Source organism: Pithys albifrons, chromosome 1 (assembly GCF_047495875.1).
Source record: "Pithys albifrons albifrons isolate INPA30051 chromosome 1, PitAlb_v1, whole genome shotgun sequence".
Taxonomy (NCBI): Eukaryota; Metazoa; Chordata; class Aves; order Passeriformes; family Thamnophilidae; genus Pithys; species Pithys albifrons.
The window spans coordinates 121340425-121365989 of record NC_092458.1 but is presented as its reverse complement, the minus strand read 5'-3'; the positions used below and the strand labels follow the sequence as shown (position 1 = coordinate 121365989).

The window sequence follows — 25565 nt, the reverse complement described above, 5'->3', positions numbered from 1 at the left end:
AGCTATGGACAGAGTAATGAGCTTGTATTAAGGGCACTGAATTTAGGAGCATTCTTGTGTGATTGGGCACAAGACACTCAAAGCCTCAGACCCTGTGACATGGTGCACACAGTTTGCCATGGAGCATATAAACATGGGACAATCTAGCAAGGGTGTTGTAGGAGAGGACAGCAATACTTTGAATAAGACCAGAGACCTTCTGTCAATGGATGTTGGGGAAGCGCAGAGTTTCTTTCTTGTGGCTCTCATTTTGTGAGGTCAGGTCTTTCCAAAAGGGCCATGTTGCAACTGCAGGGTACAGCTTCTTTATCTTGGTGATTTATAGCCATGGAGGGGGATCCTGCAGCCTGAATCCACCTGGAGGAGATGGCCAAGCTTATATGGCCTGTGCTGAGACTTGTGAGCCCTGGCATAGTTATTTATATTACATCTGGACAGGTGTGTCTTGAGCCTTGTGTCTAAGTGTAACAAAGACACAGCCCAAAGGTCCTGCACCCATTGAGAATTCCTTGTACAGGAGGCACTGCATAAAGCACCAGAATTGGCTCAGGAGGAGACAGAGAAATGAATGCCCAACTCCCCGTGTGTATGTACATCTATATAATAAAGTGACAATGTAACAAGAAGGGGTCACCGCAATATTCTCTCACGCTCTTTGGGAAATAAGTGACCTTTCAGCAGGCAGCGTTATATTAGCTGATTTCTTAGGTATGCAAGTTATCTAAAAACAGTTGCTCCCTAATCTGCTCTCATCAGCTCCAGGTTATGGGAGTTCACAATTCCGTGTACGTTTGACGCTAATGGAAAATCTGCATCGTGACTCCCTGGGGTGGCCGAAGTGTGTGACAGTAACAAGTGAGCTACTCATTGCTTGGTTTGCCCACAAAATACAAATTAAGAGGAATAAAACAGAGACAAAGGAAAGAGATTGGTAAGATGGCAGCATTTATATTTGTTCTGCCTGAAGCAACCTTCACTTCCCAGAACCAGACTCTCCTCTCAAGGTCCCAGCTGACTCCAACCACAGTTACTGGGGGACTCTCCTCATTTGTCACAGTGCTCTGGCTGGGCAAGAAACGGTGATTTCAGACAGCTGGAATGGCAAAGACCTGAGGGGATATGAAGTATTTTGCTTTAATACGTCTAATTTATCATCTTCTCCCCCCAGCTGCAGGAGAGGGAGAGAGATACTGATCAGATCAGTCCAGAAGCATAATGAAACACGGCAGATGAAGTGGGACGTGATGCAGTTCACTGTTCCCACAGACTGGCGTGTATGTCGAAACAAGCTGTTTCCAAGAGCTCCAGTTTGGAAACTCTCTTCAGTCTTTCCCCAAACTCTGGCTCCAAATGGTTTGAGGGAAATGGGAGGAAATCAGTGGTAGCAGGGAAAGGAGAGAGCTTTTCTTGCACTTTAAATGTGCACCTTCTACAGCAGTTTGATGTTGGGAAGCACAAGAATAGAGCATCCTTATGGTACTCAAGTTACCTTAAAACATGACCAACAACAAGTTTTGTCAAGCAAACGAGGTGCCCTGAGCAGAACCTGTGAGCTGCTCAGCTGTGTTTGTGCAGAAACCCACCTATTCTTTCTGGGGCAGAAAAGATTGCTGTGCCAGGTTAGTTTGTAAATGGTCAGAATGGCTGGAATAAGAGGCCAGTCAACATGCACGCCAAGAAAGAAAAAACAAATCCACACAAATAATATCTTTTTACTAAGTATTCATGCTTTGTACAGCTATAGATACATTTAGATAAGTGTCTCTGAGAGCTTCACAAACATCAATATCTTCCTGACGGCACCTGTCCTGTCTGTAGTCTTGGCCATCTGTGCCCCTGGGCACAAAGTGATACCAAATCAAACTGGTGCTGCTTTCAGTCACTATTTCTTTGCTCAGGCCTTTCAGACCTGAAAAGATGATGGTGACTTCAGCCTGGCTTAAGTCCTCAGCCATCCAGTCCTGTGCAGGGGTGCTGAGGAAGAATTTTTTAATGTATCATGGGTGCAGATGTTTCCCATCTGCCAATTGTGGCATAAGGAACAATGTCCTCCAGCTGAGGCCATCCAAAATGCTCCTCATACACCCCAGAACCATGCCCAGCTGCAGCTCAGACCCAGCAAGAGGGTGTGATGGAAACTGTCAACAGATACCAAGTGTCCCTGACATGAGACAGCAGGCTGAGAGCAAGCGACAAAGGGGTCAGAAAAACAGAAGTGGTGATGCAGAAGGAAGAAAGCCAGCACCTGGTTCACTCAGACTTACCTAGCAGTTTTGCTTGGGGGTTTTTCCTGTTTTTTTACATGGGTACAATCGTTTAAAGCTAAAGTCTGAAATAAGTCAGAGCTACTTCATACACATCTAGTGCAGAAAGCACTCCTTTTAACACCCCAGTGTGTGTTTAGACTAGCATTTTATTAGAAAAGGGGAAATGCAGAGATGGGGAGGGAAGCTAATGGCCCCCTGGATGGAAGAGATCCCATTAAGACCCCCTGCTGTATAAAGTGTTGAAACTGTGCTGGGATGAGGGTTTCCTGAGCTGCTTCTATTAATACAACAAAAATAAATGAGGTTTTGGTTGGATGGTCTCAAAGGGCTGGATGCTCTTAGAGCAGAGGATTTCAAGACTTTGTTAACAATAAGGACAGTATATGCTACTGGACTTATTTATTATTTAGCCATCTATGGTATAAATGGCTGCACGCCCCACTCGCCCCAGTGCTGGGGTTAAGGAGTAGTTATTTTAGTTCCTTTTGTGGACTGAGATTGTTGAGTTGCACTTGCCTCTCCCACACTCCTGGTTCTGTCACTGACACCTCTTTTTAATCACCTACTTCTGCCTATTCCTTTGCTCACAAGTCCCCTCCATTCTCTTTTCTTCTTTATTGCCACCCCATGCCGCCTTCCCCTCCAGTACTTTTCACCCTAATGTTGATGCTGTTGCTACAGAATGTCCAAACAAAGCTTGTATTCATCTAAAAAACCAAAATAAATTTAGGTAGCTCGTTGATTCCCAGCAAAATCTAATTGTTACAGCACCAGACAGACCCTGAGACACATGAAACCAGAAGAGAGATGGGGCATTTGTTTTGCAGCATTTGGGATTTTGCAACAGTTCTCATGAATTGAATGCCAATTTTCTCCTACTGGTTTGTGACCCAAGCATTGTAAGGGAAACAATGGCTGTCACTGGTGCCAGTGTGTGTTCCTGGTCCATAACCTGAATGTCAAACAGCAGAGTTATGGGATAAAAGGCAAAACGGCACAGCTGACTGAAATTTCCTAAAGGGCAATAGACAAAAGTATCAACATAAAAAAGAAACTTCCTTCACCATTTCAGAGAAATTCTGATCAGAACTATCACAGCTTAGAGGCTCTTATAGAGGGACAACATAAATATTCTTTCTTCCCTTCTTTCTTCCCTTCCCTTCCCTTCCCTTCCCTTCCCTTCCCTTCCCTTCCCTTCCCTTCCCTTCCCTTCCCTTCCCTTCCCTTCCCTTCCCTTCCCTTCCCTTCCCTTCCCTTCCCTTCCCTTCCCTTCCCTTCCCTTTCCTTCCCAAACCTTCCCAAACCTTCCCTAACCTTCCCTTCCCTTCCCTTCCCTTCCCTTCCCTTCCCTTCCCTTCCCTTCCCTTCCCTTCCCTTCCCTTCCCTTCCCTTCCCTTCCCTTCCCTTCCCTTCCCTTCCCTTCCCTTCCCTTCCCTTCCCTTCCCTTCCCTTCCCTTCCCTTCCCTTCCCTTCCCTTCCCTTCCCTTCCCTTCCCTTCCCAAACCTTCCCAAACCTTCCCAAACCTTCCCAAACCTTCCCAAACCTTCCCAAACCTTCCCAAACCTTCCCTTCCCAAACCTTCCCTTCCCAAACCTTCCCTTCCCAAACCTTCCCAAACCTTCCCAAACCTTCCCTTCCCAAACCTTCCCAAACCTTCCCTTCCCTTCCCAAACCTTCCCTTCCCAAACCTTCCCTTCCCAAACCTTCCCAAACCTTCCCAAACCTTCCCTTCCCAAACCTTCCCTTCCCAAACCTTCCCTTCCCTTCCCAAACCTTCCCTTCCCTTCCCAAACCTTCCCTTCCCAAACCTTCCCAAACCTTCCCAAACCTTCCCAAACCTTCCCTTCCCAAACCTTCCCAAACCTTCCCAAACCTTCCCTTCCCTTCCCTTTCCAAATCTTCCCTTCCCAAACCTTCCCTTCCCAAACCTTCCCAAACCTTCCCAAACCTTCCCTTCCCTTCCAGAGACTGGAAGCAGAAACTATCCCAGGAAAAACCCTAAGATGGGCCTTTCATTGCCAGGATATTCATCCTTCTTCTACTGGCAAATTTCAGTGCACAACCAAAACTAACTTCACTTTTTGACCTCAACACAGCCTGGCCAACTCAGCATCCCAAGAATATGAAATGGACATGTTGAACAAACCCTGTTTTAAACAATTGCTTTTGTTCTTTAACCCCCCAACCACAAAACGTAGTGTATGCAAAACTCAGAGAGGTGGGACAAAAGGAAGATGGTCTCTTCTGAGCCTGTGGCCTGTTAGACCACAAAGCCCAGGCACGCTTCTCCTCCCTGAAAGGACATCATTCCCACATGAGGTCAGGATCAACTGTTGGGTCAAGCTTAATCACAGTCAGATGCCAGCAGCTCCCTCCAATGAGACAACTGGTTTTAAGCAAGCTGCCTTTATTCTCCTTCCCCTCATCCCTCACAGATGCCCGTCATCTTCATAGCCACATGACAGGGTGGAGGGGGACATTTGCTATGTCTCTGCTGTTTAGGGAAAGCCCTTCTCACACTAAACTTTAGGCTGAGTCCAGACACCACATCACAAGCCCAGTCCATGTTCAGCTGCCTCCCAGTCCTTCCCACTTCCCAGCTCATGGCATTAGTGGCTCCTCTGAGGGAGCAAGGGATGCAAGGTCTCTGTAATGCAGAACGATGTGGTGGCAGTGGGGGAAACAATGTCTGAAAATGAATGCAGCCATCATTTTTACTTCATCACAGTCCCCAAGAGGGTGCACAGTGATTAATTGCCAGGGCTTGGGACAGAAGAGGGGTGAGAAGGGGTTAGTGAGTGAGGAGAGGGTGTTCTGTGGCTAAGAGATAAAGATAATTCCTTATCCTGCCAAATCTTTCCACAGATGCTGTAAACCATATCCCAGTTGCTTCAGTGAGGAAGGCAAGTCTGACAGCTCAATTCATTGTCGTGGGTATTTTGTAAATCGCAAATGTTTAGCTTTTTACCTCAACCAATATTCATTGAAAGCATTTTTCCATGTCTGTGGTGTACTGCAAGCTAATAGAAGTTGTACTATGGGTATTCTTCAGGATCTGTGGTTCATTTGAGTGCTTTCACAGATTTCTTTAATCTGTCCAAAATTGCAGGTTTCAAGTAACCTTTAGTATTTGAGCCAGACGCCTCCAATTAACTCTGCTCCTTTAGCTGAACATACCAGGGAGGCCCAAGGCATTAAAATGAGTTGCAAGCAGAAACCTACCCAGGATAAATATAATTACAACCTAAGCTTATTGTTCACAACGGCCTGACCTCCAGATGGTAACTCACACAATTAAACTGCTTTTATTTTTTCAAGAAAATAGACAAGGGGGGAAAAACAAGAAGAAAATGAAAAGCCACACACAGTGCTTCCCTCGGTTTCCTTCCAGCCACCCAGAATGGCTGCTTAGTGCCCATCCTCTGCTGCATTTGGGAGTCATGGCCCCTGTGAGACATCCAGGCATCAGGGATGTGAGGTGGCATCACCCCAAAGGCTGAACCAGACGAGTGAGTGGCTGCTGGCTGGGGCCTGGAGCAATTTTTTCCCCAGGGGAGCACAGTACTGCACCAGTCAGACTCGGGATTTGGGATAGCATTCCCCAGCTCAGCTGTCAGCAGCCTGCCGTGCCCAGTGCCTGCCTGGGTCAAGGACATGCTGTTCTTGTCTGCTGCTGCCACTGCTGGGGAGATAAACGCGGTGCTGACCAAGGGCTTATCACTTTCCACAGCCAGGCTGCTCCCAGCCTGCCTGGAAACTGGGACACCTGCTCCGGAGCCTTCACTGGGTCGAGCTGGACGGGCCTGGAAAGAACAAAAGATTTCTGTGGGCACCCAGAGAGGGGTGATTTTGGAAGGGGAGACCTAGAAATTGCAGGTTTAGCAAAAATGCATATCAAAGGCAGGCTGGGTTCATCGGGCTGTTGTTTGTGTGGGCATACACCAGCTATGGGCAGCTGGGCTGAGCCAGCCCTCCAGCTCCAAGGTGAAATTAAAAGAGGATACTTGGAAAAAAGAAAACAACCTGGCAAGAGGAACTGCAGGAATGAAACGCTTAAGTAAAAAGCTGCACATTTTGTCTCTTTGTCTCTGCACTATTTTGTCCTCTCTTTCAGTTAAATTGGGAACCGCTTATCACAGCAATACCCAGTACTGGCATCACAGCCTGGGATGGAAGTGCAGCCTTTGCATTATGTGAATAAGTGGAAATGGCAAGAACAAAAAATTAGTATATATACAATTTCTTTTCCTCTTTTCTACTTCCTTTTTGGCCACTTTGGGTCAGTAGGGTGACACAGAACAAGACTTTTTTCCTTCACACTCTAAATGGAAAAAAAATCACATACATACACACACACACACACACACACACACACACACACACACAAAGTCAAGTCTTCTGCCACTGTCTGAACCAAGAGCAGTGGCTTTTTTCCTAACTTTAAGCAGAAATGTAACTTCCTATGAAAGACACTGAAATTACAGTCCTGCAGATGAAAGTCTTTGTATACCCACAGAAAAGTTATGTCACAAGGAAAGCTGCATCCACTAGAGAAGTATTTGTCCTTGCTCCAGACTGACCTGATTTGCAGCTTTGCCGCAGCAATGAGGGTCATTGCTCTGTGCTCATTTAGTCGCTGAGACAACTTTCAAGAGTACCACATGCATAAGAATAGTTACTTTTCCTCTACCATTGCAGGCAGATGTCCCATGAGATTCTTGCCAGCAACACAGACCCAGAAGGAGAAGCCTGGAAAAGCCACCATTTTAGCTAAACCATATCTATGCTTTACCCTGTGTTAGGAGAATTGCATACTTGCTACTGCCTTCACTGATCTAAGCCCTGATGTCAGCATTATGTGCATGTGAATCCAGGCTGGAACAAGCCCAGGGAGGAGAAAATACCTCAAATTCTCTGCTCTGCAAGCCCCACATAATTAGGTATAGCTATGTGCCACCCAGGGGAAGGAGCCACGTCCCAACCTTCCATCGTGTCTGGGGGTGGCCTCACCACACACAGCTGCCAAGGAGGGAGGCAACAGACCATCCCACCGGCTGCTGAGCAGCTCAGCTGCTCTTCTCCTGCCCCAGCGCTGATGACTTGGCCTCCAGGATTGTGGCAGTGAAATGTCTGCTCAAGGAAGGTGGGCTGGAGCTGAAGCTTCTCTGCTTCTCCTGCACCATCTCTCTCCACTTTTGCACAATCCTGGCAGGTACGGAAACACAATGGACAGTCAAGACCACAGCACCTATTTCTGCTTCCTGCCTCTTGCAAACATCTCTCCCTCCATGCCCAATCCCCCCCTTTTCCAGCCCCTCAGTTTCTCAGCCTTTTCCTTCCCAGCACAGCTTGCTATTCCTAGTGGAAACACTAGAAATGACTGAAGCTCCAAAGGGATACTCAGTGTGGGCAATTTCAGTTCAAACTGTTCACTTCTGGTGAAGTTGAGATGTAGCTGAAGCAACATCTGTGATGGAAAGAGCCAAGGAAGGAGCCAGAGACCAAACTCTGCCTTTTCCGGGGAGGAGAGATGAACTCTGCTGGCTGAGACTGAAGGGGACAGGCCACATATGGCATGTACCAGCTCCAGCATGGCAGGCCAGAGGACAAACAGCAAGCATAGAGCTGTAGAGAGAGGAAGAGATTTCACCTTCTGAGGTGCTCTTATGGTCCTTATGAACTGACAGGTGTGAGCCACTCTCAGAGAGCAAAGGAGAGATCCCAGTGCTCATGGCAGATTTTCCAGGAAAGAAGAAATTTATTCAGACTATGTGGTGGAGTTGCCTCTACCCACCTGTCTTTCTTCTTCCTTGCTGCCCTTTTTCTTCCAAGATTAGGCATGTGCATCTGCCAGCTCAGGTTGTGCAGGAAACAGTTTTGGTGCCTCTAACTGGAGATAGCAAATCCTGTTTGCCCAGTGCTCCTCAGCCTGGGGAGAGAAGAATAAAAGGACAACTTAGCAAAGATAAGGGCAAGCACTTCCCAGCTCAGGGCATTGCTCTATCTGGGGAAACTCCTCTGGCTTGCAAGGCCCTGTTAGCAGAAACATCCCCTGAGGAGACACTTGCAGAGGAGACAACAAGCCCACAGCTACAGTGATTCTGATATGGGTAGTGCTGTGAATCCTTCTAGGGGGTTCTGTTTCCCAGATTTCCAGTACAGACCCCTGCAAGAGTTTGTTGCCCAGACCTGGACCTAAGCTGCAGAAACTGCAAACTCATAAACTCCACTTTAAATAACCCAAGGGCTGCTTCTGCTGCTGTCAGTAGATGCATTTCTCCTCTGACACAGGCTCAAGGCTCAGGTTCTGATACCATCTTAGGCACACCACTGCTAAGCAGTATCATTCACCCTAGAAGGCAAAAGATACCAAGAGCCCAATAATTGTGCTTTTGTGTTTATAACAACTCAAAACTACATTTAAAAGTAAAAACCCACATACTTGCATGAAACGGAATAAAAAATTTACTTCTTTCTGGTCATAGAATCATAGAATGTTTTGGGTTGGAAGGGATCTTAAAGATCATCTAGTTCCAACTCCGCTGTCGTGGGCAGGAACTCATTTCACTGGACCAGGTTGCTTGAAGCCCTGTCCAGCCTGGCCTTGAACACCTCCAGGGAAGTGTCATCTTGTGTCCCTAAGAGAGAAATCAGGATCATGGAGGCAACTGTTCCAAAACTGCAGCACAAATTTTCAGCCGTCTGAACATTTTTGAAATGTCAAAGGGAAAAAGGAGACAGACGAAACCCAAAGCCACTTAGGGAAAGAGAAAATGCTTGGTAGGAAGCTGTGGTTGTTGGCTCAGCAGTCCTGCAATGCCACATTATCTGCCCTGAGCCCACTCCAGTTTCAGGCGAGGAGTCTGTGTGCAGACACTGTCCCTGGGAGCAGCAGTTTGTTGCCAAGCAGAAACTTTCCTCTTTCCAAGTCAAAATGCCAGTTGTCTTACGCAAAAAAAGTGATACCCCAGCTCACAAAGGAGCCCAGCCATCCACAGGAGGTGAGAAAAACTGAGCATCTGGCAACAAAGGAGGCTACAACTTGGTCCTTGCAAGTATCTGTCACTGCATGGAGTTGGGTGAATAAACTGCAGAAAAGACAAAAAGAGAGCTATCTTAGGGAATTAGCTCAGAAAAATGACTAAACTCACGCAGCCAAGACTTACTGTTCACTGGAATGAATTTGGCAGGCCCACCTTTGTTTTTTAACATTTTCTAGTGATCATAAAGAGAAGCCTGTCATGCTAAGCAAAGCCAATCTCTGGAAGACTAGCAGATGAAGAATTTAACTTCTTGACTCAAAGTTTGATGAGATGTGCTGAGCCATACTTTTTGGCTGAGGGAGGACTGATTCATGAAGATGGGAAAAGAAAGAGAAAGGGATGGCTCTGCAGCTAAAGCTGTGGGTGGTGAGATGGAGCTGGCATAGCAGGCTGGCCTGGGTGGCAGCCACAGGTTGCACAGAGCTGTACTGTCCTCCCATGGCAGTGCAGACCAAAGTCTGGGCAAGTCCCTCATGGTGGTTGTCCACAAGGACTGGTCTGACAAAGCCTTGATTTGCTTGGAGCCAGTGAATGTTACCACACTGCAAACACGCAGCCACTCTCAGAACTTCCTGAGCACTGAGCACCCTCTGCCCTCTCTGCCCCTTCAAGTCCTGAAGGTGTTCTAGCCATAGCTGGCAGGTTTGCTCCTGTCAGACATACAGACAGATGTAGGTAGGTAGCTAGGTATGCATGTATAAGTATATACAAACAAATGTGAATGAAGTAATTTTATTCAAACTCCTCAAACTCATGCCCAGACTTGGCACGGCCTTCCCATGACAGCAGCAGCTGGCTCCCTGTGGGGGCTGGGTGAGCTGGGCAGCCCTGGACCACCACCTTGCACCCCCATGGGCCAGGTTATTTATGAGGGGCTTTTCAGTGTAACACCATGGTGGAGTGCCATCTGCTGGGCTTATGCAGGGCTCTTTGGTACAGGAGAGGAGGAAAGTGAAGAGAAACCCCACAGAACAGGCTGTGACTGTGGTAAGACATTAAACTATCCTGAGACCCTTCTCCAGGCAGCTGCCAGGGAGCAGCCACAGCCAGGATGGTTCACCCTGCAACTCGGCATGGCCTCTGCAAAATGCCCGATGGAAAAGTCCACAGACTCCAACCAACTCCCAAACCACAGGGGAGAATTTCTGGGGAGAATCCTGGTGGATCCAGGTCAAAAGCAGGCCAGGGACCACCCTGATGGTGTGGACATACCAACATGCATATCCCCTAGTACTCATCGGTTTGTTAGCATAGATATTTTCTTTGTGATGTGCATGTGATGGTCCAGGCCAGTTCCAGGAAGGAGGAGGAAGACAAGCAGGTTTCACATCTTGCAACCTTAACTATCTTCTGTCCATCAGCTACTCAGGGAGTTTGCCCCCACCAAAATGTACAGGCACCCCAGCTGATTGCCTGAAGTAGGCTGTGTGAATCCCTTATGCTTAAAATCTCTAAAGGGAAAAATCACCTCCCATTGAGCCATTCCTGCCTGCTGCATCTTCTCTGATTCATCACAGATGGTGGCAGTTACTGAAACCTGATTCACGGTTGCCTTATGTTAACCCACCTCTGATTACAGTGTGAATGAGGAATACAAAAGGAGGAGGGAAAGAAGCAGGAGAGAGTGGGAAGCCAACTGCAAATTAAAGGCAAATCACAAGGTTGGTTTAGACCACTGTGTGAATGGGGATGTCTCAGTTTTCTGCCATGCTGGGAAACTGAGAGACATACTATAGTGCCAAAGACCTTCAGGACAGCAGCTGGTAAGATCCCTGCTTTTTGTCCTCCTGGAGATCCACCAGCCTCATGCTTTGTTGTGCTGCTGCAGTGTGATTCTGTCCCATCACTAAGAATCCTGAGAACCAAAGGAAAAGTATACAGGGAAAAACTTTATCAAGGACTCTCAGAAAATGGTTATGAAAGGACTGAATCTAAATCCATAAATACTTTGCCAGCATTCAGTAACCACTAATTCTAGTTTCCTTGGAGAAATACGTCAAAACTAAGCTTCCTTTTCATTAATCAATTGACTTCCAAAAGTAGGAAAGAGACCTTGATGGTAAGGAATGGTTAAACTGAACAAGCAAAAAGTAACACATCCTTCAAAACAAAGCACAAAGTTTCCTGACTGTAGGGCTTTATTCATGTCCTTCCAACCCACTCCAAACACAAACTTATCACCCTCGTTTTTACATGCCAAATCAATAACAGCTTGTGTGGGGATTGTGGAATGCTACATCTGAAAGCCTCTCACACACTTTGCTGGAGTGAAGGGCTGATAATAATTAATAGCTGCCAAGGACGTTCAGCCTTGTTGAGTGGTTGTTAGCATGGTTTTCCCCTGGACAAAGTTTAGAGTGAGTCTTTCCAATTTTCCTGTACATTATCTGCAGAGCAGGAGCTTTCCCTGTGTTTCTGTGCACAATCCCTGGCAGAAGGTAAAGAGAACATCCCATGAAGCCCTTGGACTGAAAACCTTGCCAAGGACTGGGTCTGAACCTCTTCTGGAATCTCTTTCCTAGCTGCACTAGGAAGGCACAGCTTTCCCACCTGTAAGGCCATTCAGGCTTTGGGTAGGTGAAGTAGCTCTGGACAGACTTTCAGGTCACAGGGGAGTATTAAAACACTGTGTGCCAGAGGCTGAAGGATTTGTTCCAAACAGTTTCTGCCTCTTGCTCTCATTATTCAACTATTTTGATGGGGTTAGAAACCTTAGGAATTATGCCTGGATTGTAAGCTGCCTTTATTTCACAGTCATTCTGGAGCTGATCCTAAAAGCGATGCTATTGGGAGCAACAAGCCTAATAACATCACTCAACACAGTAGCTAAAGGAAGCAAGAGAGCTGAAGGGAAGGGTTCAGCTCCTGGCTCTGCAGCTGACTTTTGTCAGCTCCTCTCAGACCAGAGGAAGCAAGTTTCTGAAATCTTCCCATTTTTAGTTGTCTTCTTTGGGCCATCTGGAGTCAGGAGAGCTGCAGGGCCAGAGGGCACCAAGCACCTCCAAGGCACTGGCCTCACAGAAGAAGGACAAGCTGGCAGACAGCCATGAAAATAAATGACCCTGTCTCCAAATGCCTCACAGGTAAATTTGGGTTCTTTAACATTTCTCGGCAGGCAGGTGTTTTCACTTCATCACTCCAGCTTCAATTTTTCATCAGAAGTGCTTCTGACAGCATTGGACACACCTCAGCAGGACGTAGAAAGGAGCAAAGCTCCAGCAGCTGCATTTTCTTTGTGGCTTTCTCCCTTCAAGAAGGTGCTGGTGCTCTTTTGAAGGTGCCAGTGCTTATGCTTGGGCAGCTGGAGCAAAGACCTTCAACCAGATTGCATTCCTTGGGTTTCCCGGAGTTGTGTGGTCAACCCCAGGCTGTAGAATCAAGATAAGGGATCAGACCAAGTTCTGGCTCAATGTGATCAGTGGGAAATACATGGCCAGCAGCCAGAGCATGCTGGCAGACTGCAACAACTCTGGTCCCTGGATGAGTTACTGGGGCAGAGAGCTGCTTATGACAGGGCCCAGTCTAGTTCGTATTCCCATCAGTCAGGGAGACCAAAAATGCAGTCTAAACAAATGCAATTTAGTCTATTAGCAGACATCAGAGAAGTTACCTGCCTTGACAAAACCCAGCTATGTTTCTAATTAAGCAGGGATAGCTCAGAGACTGTTCAAGCCACCGCGGCTGCAATCCCAAATCTCCACAACAAATTACCTACACTTCTCACTGTTAACAGATTTACCTGTTTATCTAACAGTGTTGGTCAAATGCTGGAACACATCCTCACACAGAAGAGTTATTGTAACTGCCATCTGAGATTTGTTTGATCAGGGCTTGTGGGTTTTGATCCGTGGACATAAGAGTCCACTTACAGCCTGAAGGGCCGGAGTTTCTTTTCAAGAGTAAACAAAGAGAGGTCAGTGGGGGTTTAGGCTTCTCTCTCCTCATATCTTTTTGCTGATCATGGTAGCAGCACCTAAAGAGACTGCACTTTGCTCCTAGTTCACTGACAGAAGTGAAGGAAAGCCCTATGGACACAGGTGCTCTTGCAAATTGGCTAAGGCAGGTATTTTATCCACGGCTGCAAACGAAAGTTGCTTTACCTGAGCAGGATCAGCCTGATTGTTTGTGCTATAACTGAAGCACTAATACATGATATGCAGGCTGGTGTTAAACCAGCTCATGTGTGTATGAGCCATGGCAGAGCAACAACAACAGAGAGCTCTTGCCAAGCCTGCTGGAGAGCCAGGCAGTGTTCAGGTGGTTGCTCCTGCTGCTCAGGTCCCACCACGCCATGCTGTAGACCTGCTCTTGGTTTTCCTCTTGAGCAACAGATACAGAAAAAATGCCACATTTCTCTCCTGCTGCTTTTTGAAACCCCTTTCCTCATTCCCATCCAGCTGCCACAGCCTTGTGTAGCAGCTCCAGGAAAGTGGTGTCGAGCTGATCTGACCTTCTCTCTCACACAGGCAGTGGGGCAGGGCAAATGCTCCAAGGGGGAATGAAGGAGGAGTAAAACGAAAGTAAATCCTGATCTGCTCAGTCTTAGGTGGATAATACTGTGAAACACTAAAATGACATTCCCAGGGTCCCAAAACTCAGCTTGGACCTGAGTGGCACCTCATCTGCAAGACATGTGGTGACAGTACTTTTCTTTTCTGCTTGATTTTAAAAATAAGCACGCCTGCCCACTACAACGGTGGCCAGTCAGGGTTCACTTCCTTCCCAGCTGTCCAGTTTCACCCTTGCTGGCAGACAGAGGGATAATCCTGTTTTCATCTGTCCTGCCAACTCTTCACCTCCTGACGTGGTGGAGCTCTCTGCCTGTCCCGGTGTGCCCTGTGCTGCTGCACCAGAGGGCAGAGGGTCCTCGGGGTGCTCTGACCTTTCCAACAGAGCCCAGAGGGGAGAGGGGAGCAAGTGCTTTGCCAGAACCTCTGCCTGATGAAGGGTCTTTGGGCTCCATGCAAAAAGTTGCCTGTAAGTTGAGAGGTGGCTATTTCTTCCTTTGGCTGTAGGGATGAATGGATGGATTGGAGCTGCCTCTGTGGAGGGCTGAGCCCTGCATCCCTGCTCCATGACTTCTCACAGAGGGAAAGGAGTGACTGGCTGCTGCTTGCTGGGCTGAGGACAGACACACAGACAGCATGGATGGCTTGGGAAGAGACTTAGCATGGGTTGGAGCTTGGCTGTGGCTTGGCATTAGTACCTTCAAGGGAAAGCCATGTGCTGCTGTAGCAGGTGATGGGGCTGTCAGCATTGTGGGCATCTTCCTCCTAGTCAGTCATACTGACAGGTGCCAATTGCTGCAGTGACAGCTACACCTGAGGGACCAAGGATGCTGAACTCCCAGCTAGAACATTGTGTACCAGCAGACCTGGGTTTCTGCATCTCTGTTTGACAGGGAAAACATCCCCCTATTCAGAGCTGCCTCAGCTTGGAAACCCAGAGGTGCAAGGGATTTGGAATGTTTGCAGGAGCTGAAAGGGCAATGAGAAGGAAAGGACAGAGCACCAGGGATATGGACTGGCTCTTGGGACAGGAGGCAGAACAGGCAGAAGTGGCTCCTGCTTGGATCAAGGTTTAGAATGCTTGAAAGTGGTGACTAGAGGGGGCTGGGGGCACAGGATGGACAAGGATTGAGGGGACACTGGATGAAGAGACAGAGTGGAAATAGTAAGCAGGGCACAGTAAGAGACTTTAGGCAAGGGCTGGGGCCAGAAGAAAGGGAGGTCTGGGTGCAAGGAAGGAGAAAAAAGGTGAAAGAAGATGTGCAATGGGGACAAGGGAAAGTACTAGGTAAAATAAGCCTTACCCTTATGAAAAATATAATTTTTTTCCTCTGTTAAACCTTTTTTTATTTTAATTGCAGCTATTCAATTTTTCCCCTAGCTTTCTCTGCCCATTCTTTCCCTCCTGGTCTTTGATCTTCTATTGGTAATTCCTCTTCAATGTTTGCTAATTTTCTGTCTCTTGCTCTGCCAGTGCAACTGTCATCACATGCTTTGTGCTGTGTCCTCTGTGAAAGGATGTAGAGATAGCGAGCTGTATGTACAATACAAAGGCTGCTCTTACCTCTCTCTGGCAAACAGCTCAGACTCCCTGCCTGCAATTATTCTTCTGTTTCTTCTCTCTGTTCTCTTCTGTTCCTTCAGTCTTGGTTTCCCCATGTGTTTTCTGCAGTCTGGCTTCTTGCCACCTTTGCTTCCCCACATGGAGCTGAGTCTATCCCTATTCCTGCCATGGGTATGACCTGCAGCTCTTCTCCCCCTTGCCCAGACCAGCCTTGCTGAGGCAGCTGGAAGGGAGCAGTGTAACAGGGAGAACATGAAAGAGCATCTACTACAGATCTCTGTGGTCATGGCCAGGGTCAGAGAGCCAAACGTTTATGGTTTGTGCGTGGGTGTTATGTAAATAACAGCAATTATTCATTGTCAAAACCTCATAACTGAGCCAAAACTCAACCATTTTTGCTAGACTGTTCACAGAGGCTGCTACTTCCAAAGCCTCACTTGCAGTCAGACTTCAGCCTTCCTCTCACAGCTGTAAAACTGTGTTACTACTATTAAACAAGTCACAGTTATAGTGAACTGGCCACATCATCCTCTGTTGTCATGGGAGAGGTGAACCTACTGAGTATGGTCCCAAAAACCATATTCTTTTATTTTTGTGACTGCGTGCATTTGTGAATTTTCCAGCTTGTTGCAAAGCAGCAATAGTGGCCTGAAAGTGCATGAGCACAACAAGGCATCGCTTCTGGTCTGTTCGGTGTGTTTAAAGGACTCTCACTGAAATGAATGGGAGCAACTTCCCATTAACTCAGCAGGTTTTAGAAACTCTTGCACTGAGGTGTGTCATCCTCTGTGTACTGCTCATCCTTTTGTTTACAAAATCTTGTGTGGATGAGAAACTGTATTTTGACTACAAAGGAGGAAGTGGTCAAACTGTTTGTTTCAATGGAGACAGACACTTTGGCTTACACAAAGATGGCCTCATTTTCTTCTTTTTGACTACAGATTTTGAAATGGCATTGGCTCTCCAAAAGTGAGTGAAACATATATATGTAAGTAGTTAGGTCAATGGGGTAAGCAACATATACTTTAGAGCATGACAGAAAGCCATCAAGACTTTAACATACACGTGATGGCTTCTGATGACCCTTCCCTTACTCCAAGTGTAAGGTAGAGGGTGGAGTTTCTTTGCTATACCTAGATCCCCAAGAAAATCCCTTAGTAATCCCCATCCATACACCCCCTACAAGAATGTCCCTCCATCCTCCTTCTGCCATCACATGCAGAGTAATCCTCCTTTTCCTGCGTCACCCATTCGGTGATCCTTCTTACTCTGCAAGATCACATGCATTGCACACAGAGACCTCCCTCTCACCCTCACAGGGTAAGCACTGAACTGGGGAGAAAAAACCCTTCCCATCTTCTACACTTTGTAAAGAAAGTCTCCTTTTTTTCCTTCTCAGGAGTTTATATCCCCTTTCTTTCACCTTGATGGCACAATGCCACTCTTTCTTTGAGTGGTACCAACTGCAAAGGTGGTGTTTATTGACTTTTCCAGATAACTTTTGCCACTCATTTCTCTTTGCTGTGATAACCTTTCCCACCCACCCTCCAGCTCCTCCGAGGCCGTGAGCAAAGCAACACCATGCTGACGTTTTTTCTTCTGTGGGACATGCTGAAAGAACAGAGCAGGATTAGGTTACCTTGCCAGCTCCCCTGTGTACTCCTGTCCTTGCAGCACACAGAAAAAACACTGTGTTGCAAACCAGGGTGCTGCTTACTCACAAGGAAAGCCTGTGCCTGCTTGTACCCTCAGGTAAAGAGCTGCATTTTTTCAGTGTGAGAAATAGAGAGCGAAATCAAGAAAAAATACCCAGTGAAATCACCTCCCTCAGTACATAACATCTCAAAATGTCACCCCACTGCAGCCAGCACAACTCCTGAGTGCCCAAGGAAACAACCCTGTGCATTCACTATAGAGCTGACCAGAGGAGAATAAGTGGGCTCAAAAGCTGCTGATTTCTACATTATTGTCATCTTATGACTCCACCAGGGCAGCAAAATAGGGATTGAGGTAATAACACCCAAAAGTGATGGTGACTTGCCTCTTTCCCTTCCTCTCCCCAACACCCATACAAGATCTTGTCTCTGCCTCCCCCAAGGCAGCCTCTCTCTTACTCGGTGGAGATGACTTAATCCAGAAAGGGTGATGAGAAAGAGAAAGATTTGAATCAAACCCAATTATTGGACTGATAGGCTTCCCTGGCAAGCTGTTCTGGGACTGACCCAAACGTTGTCAGCTCACCGCCTGCTCCCTTGACAGCACTGTTCAAAGGGCTCAGCACCCTTATGAAATGCAGTCTTCCTCCCAAAGCTCTTCTCAGCTCCAAAAATCAGCCTCTCCTTCCCCCTGAAAAGGGGCAGGTGTGCACTGAGGGTCATCAGGAGGCTGAACAGCGTGTGGCTTTGAACTAGTCCTTTGGCTATTGGTGGGCAAACAGATGGATAAACAACACTGTGAGTGCTTTGTCTGAGGTTCTTGAGATGGCATCCTCTTGCTGTGGCTTTAGGAGTAATCCCCCTGAGAAATTACTCCGACATGGCTGTCAGATAATCCTGCCAAGCTATTGCATGTGCTCAGCCACAGTCCCCCAGATGCCAGGGCTATGCCCGGCTCTCTCCCAGACCATGGGGACCTCGAGACTGGCACCAGGCAGGATCTAACCTGTAGCCACTCCTCATCCCAGAGCACACCAGCCTGAGGCTTGGAATGGGAAGATGGTGCCTTCACAACAATGGTGTTGGACATCACAGGCACCAGCTCCAGGTGGGCATTCCCTCCTGGCAGTGGCAGGAAGCAAATGCCTAATTTTGGAGTTCACAAAGTTTATGGAAAAGGTGGTAGAAGATGGTTGTGACTGTAGCAGAGACCTGAGCTCAGTGGCTGTGGAGATCCCATGCAGTCTCATGCAGGGAAAGAGAGGAAAAAATGACAACAGGCATGATACAAATGGTAGAAGGACAAGTCCAGGGGAATTACCAAGTAGTGCAGTGCTAAAGCTTTCTGTCCCAGACCAAGCCAGAGCAATGCAAACACTGGCCAACACCTGAGCCCTGCAGGGGGATGTAGGCTGCTAAAAGTGAAGAAGAAACATTTCAGAAACTATTTTGAAATGAGCTGATTACACCCTTTTTCTTCTTCAATTCAATCATAAATGCAGCTATTAAATCAGATTGGGTTATAAATAATAATAATAGAAAAAACTGGGCTAAAGCTGCATGAATGATTTATTCTATTAAAAAAATTGAGAGTAATAAAGTAAAGCTGTAATAATAAAACAAAAACATTGACTAATATCTGTGAAAAACTTGGAGGGCCATAGAGAGAATGAGCTATTGTATTTTGTGGCGGGTGGGGTGCTGGTGAAGTGTTTGTGGTTGGGACAAAGACACTGAATTTTGCAAGCAGAGCTGATGAGTTTTAGGGTCTGCTTTCTGCAGATTCGCTGCATCAGTGAGTAAATTGCTCATGTTGAAAAAAGGCAGACTTTTACTGAACTCACCAGAGTCTCTTTTGAGGGTCTCCTTTTCTCCTCTTTGTTTCTTCCCCTTCCACTACCCAGTGCCATTAATAAAATACGTTTTAATATTGCAGAAAGAAAAGCACTGACAAAGAGCTCCTTGTTTTCTAATTGTATCAAAGCTGTTACTGCAAACCCAACAACACTTGCCATTTTACCTTGCTGAGCTGGCTTTGTGGATGGGAGCTGGTGGTACCTGGCTGAGGAAAAGGCTGGGTCTGTGAAAATTTCAGTGAAGTAAAGGTTCAAAGGAGGAGAAGTGAAAGGGAGATAAGAAAGCTTCAAATCTTCATTTAAAAGGAAAAGAAAATCTGATTAAGATGTGCTGGCTAACCCAAAACATATGAGCCTGAACATCAAAAGGTTCATAATTCGTACACGTGCTGTAGATAATTATCAGTTTAACTCGATACTTCCTACAGCGACAGAACTGACGTCAGTGACCGACTTTCAAACCAGCCTCTGACACTGAGCAAGGGCCCCGCTGCTGATGTGACATTCCTTTCGCTACCTCTTACATCCCCTGAGTACATGTACATGCCAAAAAGTCTGCCTGAAGCCCCTCTTGGCCGCCCAAAGTCTGAGTGAGACCTTGGAGAAATGAAGAGAGGAGGTGAGTAGCTCCCAGGCAGCTCCTGCTGCAGAGGACCTCTTGCAGATCCCCTGCATGCAGTGAAAGGACAATGACAGAAAACCTAACTTAAATAGGGCTCCTGAGACTCCGTCAAAACTTGGCCTAGAAAATAAATGTCAGACTCTGCTTCCTCCAGTCCACTGCAGTCTGGGAATGGCTGCAAAAACTGCTGCTGTGCTGCCAACCAGCGAGGTACAGGAGGCAGCTGGTGGGCCATTCCTGCCCCAACTCTCCTTGCCCTGCTGGACCAAGAGCTGCTGGGGAGGTGCAGGCAGGAACAGGGTCAGGGGCACCAGAGCCCCACGTACAACCTGTTTCTGCCTCATGGCCAACTGCAGTTTCATGTCGCAGTTTGGCTGCAGGAGCTGTTCTTGAAACTGCATATTTCCAAAGCCAGAAGGTTAGGGCAGAAGGCAGGTAATGAATCCCAGATTTTCCAAGAGAGTCATGTGTAGCATGAACATAAGAATAATGTGACTTCAGGGAATGGCAAAGCAAAGCATTTTCCTTCCATATCCAAGAGACTTCTGTGCAGTACCAAGCTCTCCCTAAGAGCTGAAGTGACCTTCTGTCTGCCTGTCCACAGGAGAGAGAGACAGACAGAGACAGGCTGCAGGCAAGGGAGAGGTCATGTTTTTGTTAGAGGAGAAAAAAATTAAAAGCCTGTTGGTGAAATACTCCTATTCCCTATGGCTCTTTCTATGGTGGAGCTGGGAATTTTCTCACTCTCTGCCCCCATGCATAGCCCCATGACAGTTTTCTTTCATAAAGAGCTCTGTATGCTTCATCCACAGTCCCAAGACCACCTTCTCTACATTCTTTTTTAATTTAAGAATTTTATTGCTTTGAGAGAGAAGGGGAAAACTCTAACAATTACAACTAAGTCCCCCACTGAGCACTCTGTCATTACCCCATCCTTGTGGAATATGCTTTTATTCTCATGTACTTAATCATTTATTTGATGGACAGTCAGCTGCATGTGAGTCTTAAAGGTCTATAAAGAATGAAGCCCAACATGCAAGACGCTCTGGCAAGTAAAATGTTTACAATAAGCACAGCAATCCACCAAAAGACTTTCTGAAGGCTCCTTAAGATCAGCTTGAAGTCAATAAAATAGTCAGGATTTTTTTTTTTTGAGTGAAGAAATAGAGTTACTAATACTCTTTATTGTCTATGCCAAACCTGTAATGCAAGCAGCTAAGACCTGGGAGAGTAAGCCAGGTCACTTTACATCAAAGTGGATTCACACTCTGTTGAATATTAGACACTCACAGACTGACTGACCTCCCCTAGAAGTTCAGTTCTGTCCCACCCAGCCATCAATCCCAGCACAAAGCATCACGTGTTTATTTCAGCAAAAGGAACTCCAGGTACAGAACTTAAACCTATTCCTACAATGGTGCTTTAATTACCCCAAAAAGCTGACAAGAATTTTACATTTTAATTAAGAGTAATGAATTATGCATGACTGTGTAGCGTTTTCTGTGCTGGTAGTAGCTGAGCACAGAGAAGGATATGATATGGATTGCAGGAATTTATCCTGACAGTACAGGGGAAACGGCTTTTTGTTTGCAACCAAAAGCCATTTAGGAAAGGGGTCACTGCAGGCACACAGCAATGTGTGAAAATGATCCTGTAACAAGTTACATATTTTGTTATAATGCATGAGAACTGAGCCCAGCTTCATCCTGTCACAACAACACGACACTTGAAATCCACATCTCTAGAAGTTTACCCCTCCTGAATGCACTCAGACTGTACATGAAGGAAAACAAATGACAAAATATCTACCATCCCCAGCAGGGACATGGAAACACCAAAGTGACTGTTGGTGTTGCAGACTCCCAAGATTTTTGTCTTGTTTTGGCAGCTCATCTGTCACAAGTGTCACTCATCCCCATATGAAACCACAGCATTCATCTCAGGAGGAGAAGGGAGGAAGTCAGCTCTTCTGGATGCAGGAACCAATGTGCAATTATATGTAAATGCAGACAGGAATCCTGAAAAGCAAAACCACCAGAGGACAAACTGGACCTCCAGTGAATGCTTGATTTGTGACTTCAGGGATGTTTTGTATCAAGAGTTCTTAGCATTAGGAGGGGACAACAGAGCATGGCTATGAAATTATTTGAGATTTCCCTACTAGTTCTGCCTCTTAGAGCTTTGACCTTCAAAATAGTTTCTGTTTTGAAGCAAAAAAAAGGGAAAAGGCAGGGAAAAAATCAAAACCACTAAGGAAAAGAAAAAAGAAAGAAAGAAATGTGTCTGATTGGCACCATTCTGTTCTTGTGTTAAACTCATTTGACCAACTTCCTTGACTTTCATATTGTAGTTGTTTGCTTTGGCATCATGATAGGAATTTCCTTCTTCAACTGCAGTGTGCTGAGTTCTCCAGCCCTTCTCTGCATGTGGCTGGAGACACCATCCTTCCATTCCCTTGTCTGAGGGGAGGAACCACCTTGGAGATCTGGGCAGTGGCACTTGGGCCTCATGGTGAGGAGCCACTGTAAACTTGGCAGTGTGAACACTCAGGAAAATCTGAGTTCTGCAGCAGCCAGCAAGGCTGGTGGGGAGTGAGCAGGGAGTCAGGATGGTCAGTGGAGCTGAGCCAAATCTTACCATTCTGCAAGGGATGGCATGGTGTGAGGAGAAGCAGGACACAGCTTTCCAATCTCACTGCAAGAAGTCCTGGCCAGGACTTCACAGATACAAACACCCTTCACTTAAAGCAAAGAGCAAATTTTTAAGTAGTGGGAGGTTTGCAGGGACTGCTTCTGAGCTGAATGCCAACATCTGGATCCAGGACTTGATGTGCAAGGCACCTGATTCCTGCTGGAGCACCTGTCAAGAGTGCAATTACAGCAACAAGGTATAGTAGACTTTTGTTTCACTCCCAGTGTTGCCAAAAGCAAAGAATAGAAACATTTCAAATAATAATAAAAAAATTTAACTAATCTGATATTTAACAATAGTAATGAAGCAATTCTATGAGTCTCTCACATGTACTCAAGAGGCTCCTTTGTGATCAGATATTATTACTTTAGTTAACAATGGATTTTGAGTATCTTGTTGATTAATATATATGATCACAAACAAAACAAAGGGCAACAGTTTTAGTCTCTTCTTTCATCTCTCTTTACAAAAATGGAAGATTGGATAGGTGTCCCTTTGGTCTATCTTGGCATTTTTGCTGTCATTAATGGCATGTATAACTTGTTATTTGAAGCTGACTGGAACCAACCAAACAAAAAATTTACTGCAGTATGAAAGTTTGGGAAGTATTTTAAATAAATAAAAATATCAGTGAAAGACAAAATTGAATGCTGATACTTTCACCTTTGATACAGTGAACTCAGTAAAAACTGAGCTGGGCACCACAAGACTCATCCAAGTCCTGCACCAGCAGCATTGACTTCTCCCCGTCTAAAGGTACAGAACATAAAACAGCTGCATCTTCCAGACAAGTTTTTCTTAGTAAATTGTAGGAAGCTGTATGGAAGATGACCAGCATTTGGGCACTGCTGTTACCTCATGGCCCACTTAATGTTACAGTCACCTGTAATGCCTTACTGACAAACCCAAACTTTTGGTTTTGACATATCACAAATATACAAAAGAACCTTTATCACAGCTCTGTCCTAAAGCTCCACAGTCCAACTTCAACAACTAGGACATAAGTTCAGGACTGAATAGGTCTGAATACATAATAATTTAATTAAGTATTACAAAAGATTTCACTGAACTATATTATTCATTTCCATGTGCATCAGCTCATGGAAGTTTTATTTGAGGATATTTTTTAATAAGCATACAGCAGTTATCTAGTTAAATTAAATGGCTGCAAGAGACTATCCATTAACTTCATATGGGCCACTGACCAGCCATCAGTAGAAATTTTTAGCAGTTGCTACCCTTATCTGAAGTCAAACTTGTGACCTTGAAGCATGTCAGTATAGTTCCATTACCAGTCTCTAGCAGCAAACTAGCCAGCTCCCTCGTTGTGTGTGTGTTGTTTCTCCTATCTTCCCTGAATTTTCCTTTTTTTGTGTGTATGTGTGTGCTTCTGATGACATTGAAGGGAATTTTTAATTGATTCAGCCAACAGAAGGTACTCCTGATGTCTCTTTTGAATGGTTGCTCTCAGCAAAGCTGGCTATGAAAACACACACAGAAAAAAACCCACTGAAGCCTTTATGATGGAAGTGGTGGGAGGTTTCAACATCTTTTTGCTTCTCCACAGACCTCCAGGTGATAAGTCACTTTTTGATCTCAGTCAGTCTTCTGCCATCTTCTCTCAGCTGCTGGTGTATTTTCCTTTGTTTTGCTCTTCAGCCAAACTCTGCAGCACTGGAGGGGGTTGTTTGACTCACACTGGTGTGACTTTGTGTTTCACACAGCACAGTCCATTTGGTTGCTGGAGCTTTGCTTGAAGCAGGTCATGGGGAAGAATCCAGCTCATTCCTTCAGAGACATGCCAGAGCCCTCAAGTTCCAGCAGGGTTAGCCAAAGGGAGAGGAGCCTGTCTGTCTCCTTCAGTGCAGCTCTAAGTGTGGAGGTGGCCTGCAGGAAACTCAATGGCAAGACACTGCTCTAATGACCCGTGACCTTCACAAGACTCTTGATCCTGAAATGTCTCCTAAGATCTCCAGATAAGCTGGACTGTCAACCAAAGAAAAGATAACATTTTCCCTCCCTTCCATGAACACACACTCACATACTTGGTCCTGGCAAATTTCACACTCTGTGGTTCAGTAGAGAGTCCAGCTGCACCAAGGGCAGAGACCTCATAAAGACAGGCCAATATGGAGGTTTTGTACAGGGCTAACAGCTTTGTTGTATCTACTCTCAGGGCAATACAGAGCCAAATGACAGGTTTGCCCTCTGGCTGGACAGGCCATGCTAGCAGAATCTCACTGCTTCTGGTTTGGGTCTGCTCCTACCCATTAAGCCCTGCCCTAAGAAACCCAAAGGCATCCAAATAAGATGTGGATGCCTCATCATTTGCAGTGTTCAAGTTCAGGTTGGATGGGACTTTGAGCAACCTAGTCTAGAGAAAGATGTACCTGCCTGTGGGATGGGGTTGATAAAGTGATCTTTAGAGGTCACTTCCAACCCAAACCATCCTGTGATTCTGTGATTCTAGGAATGAGCCACACTTCTGTGACTGGGAAAGGAGTACAAGAATTGGTCAAACAGATAATCATAGAATCATAGAATCAATTGGGTTGAAAAAGACTTCCGAGATCATCAAGTCCAACGCTTGGTCCACCTCCAGTCCCTTTATGAGATCATGGCACTCAGTGCCACGACCAATCTCAGTTTAAAAACCTCAGTTTAAAAATAAGAGGATTTGTAAAAAGACAGAGTTTGTAATGGAACTAGGTAAAAAGTAAATAGGATGAGGTGAAAGGCATTTCATACATCTGAGTTCATTAAAGGCTTGTGTGGCCAGAGCAACTGAAGAACTGGAGGACATATTTCCAGCTATAAGGGAATTTCCAACAGAGAAAAACTGGAATCACCCAGATGTCTAAAATTGCTGTACTTATGGCTGAGAGAGACTGAAAGAAAATATTTGAGAATTGACTCAAACTGTGGGATTGGTACAAATGCGTTTATTGGGGGAAAACCCCACACCCAAATCTTTCATGAAAGTATAAACACAACCTAGTATGATTTATAGTTCATTTAATGAGTCCAAAGGGAGACATTTAAGGAGACAAAGTCATGTTAATTTTTTGCGTGTGCTGTGTGCTACAGCAAAGTGGGAAGAAGCAAGCCTGAGGTATTTGACTTATCACACATGCCACAGGTACCAGATCAAGTCAAAGAAAGACTATGGTTAAAATAACAGAAGAAAATGAAGCATAAATTTGCTCACATTCTTTTGATAAAGCTGCATTTATTCCAGGATTTTGCTTTAACTGTGCACCAGCAGCCCCACCTGAGCAGGTGTTTCTCAGACCTATTCCTGGCAGCTGTGGTGTTCCAGGCAGAGCTATTCCCAGCTTGCCACACCAGTGCAGGCAGC

The 25565-nt window shown here is 45.9% G+C and overlaps 1 long non-coding RNA gene across 1 annotated transcript; it reads right to left on the bottom strand.

Annotated features, from left to right (window-relative positions):
- Positions 1-5573: 5573 nt before the first annotated feature.
- On the bottom strand, positions 5574-15645 carry LOC139680744 (uncharacterized). Its single transcript, XR_011699403.1, has 3 exons — positions 15384-15645; positions 8063-8197; positions 5574-6071 (listed from the first exon to the last, which is right to left on the bottom strand). It is a non-coding gene; the product is annotated as an uncharacterized lncRNA (long non-coding RNA).
- Positions 15646-25565: the final 9920 nt, after the last annotated feature.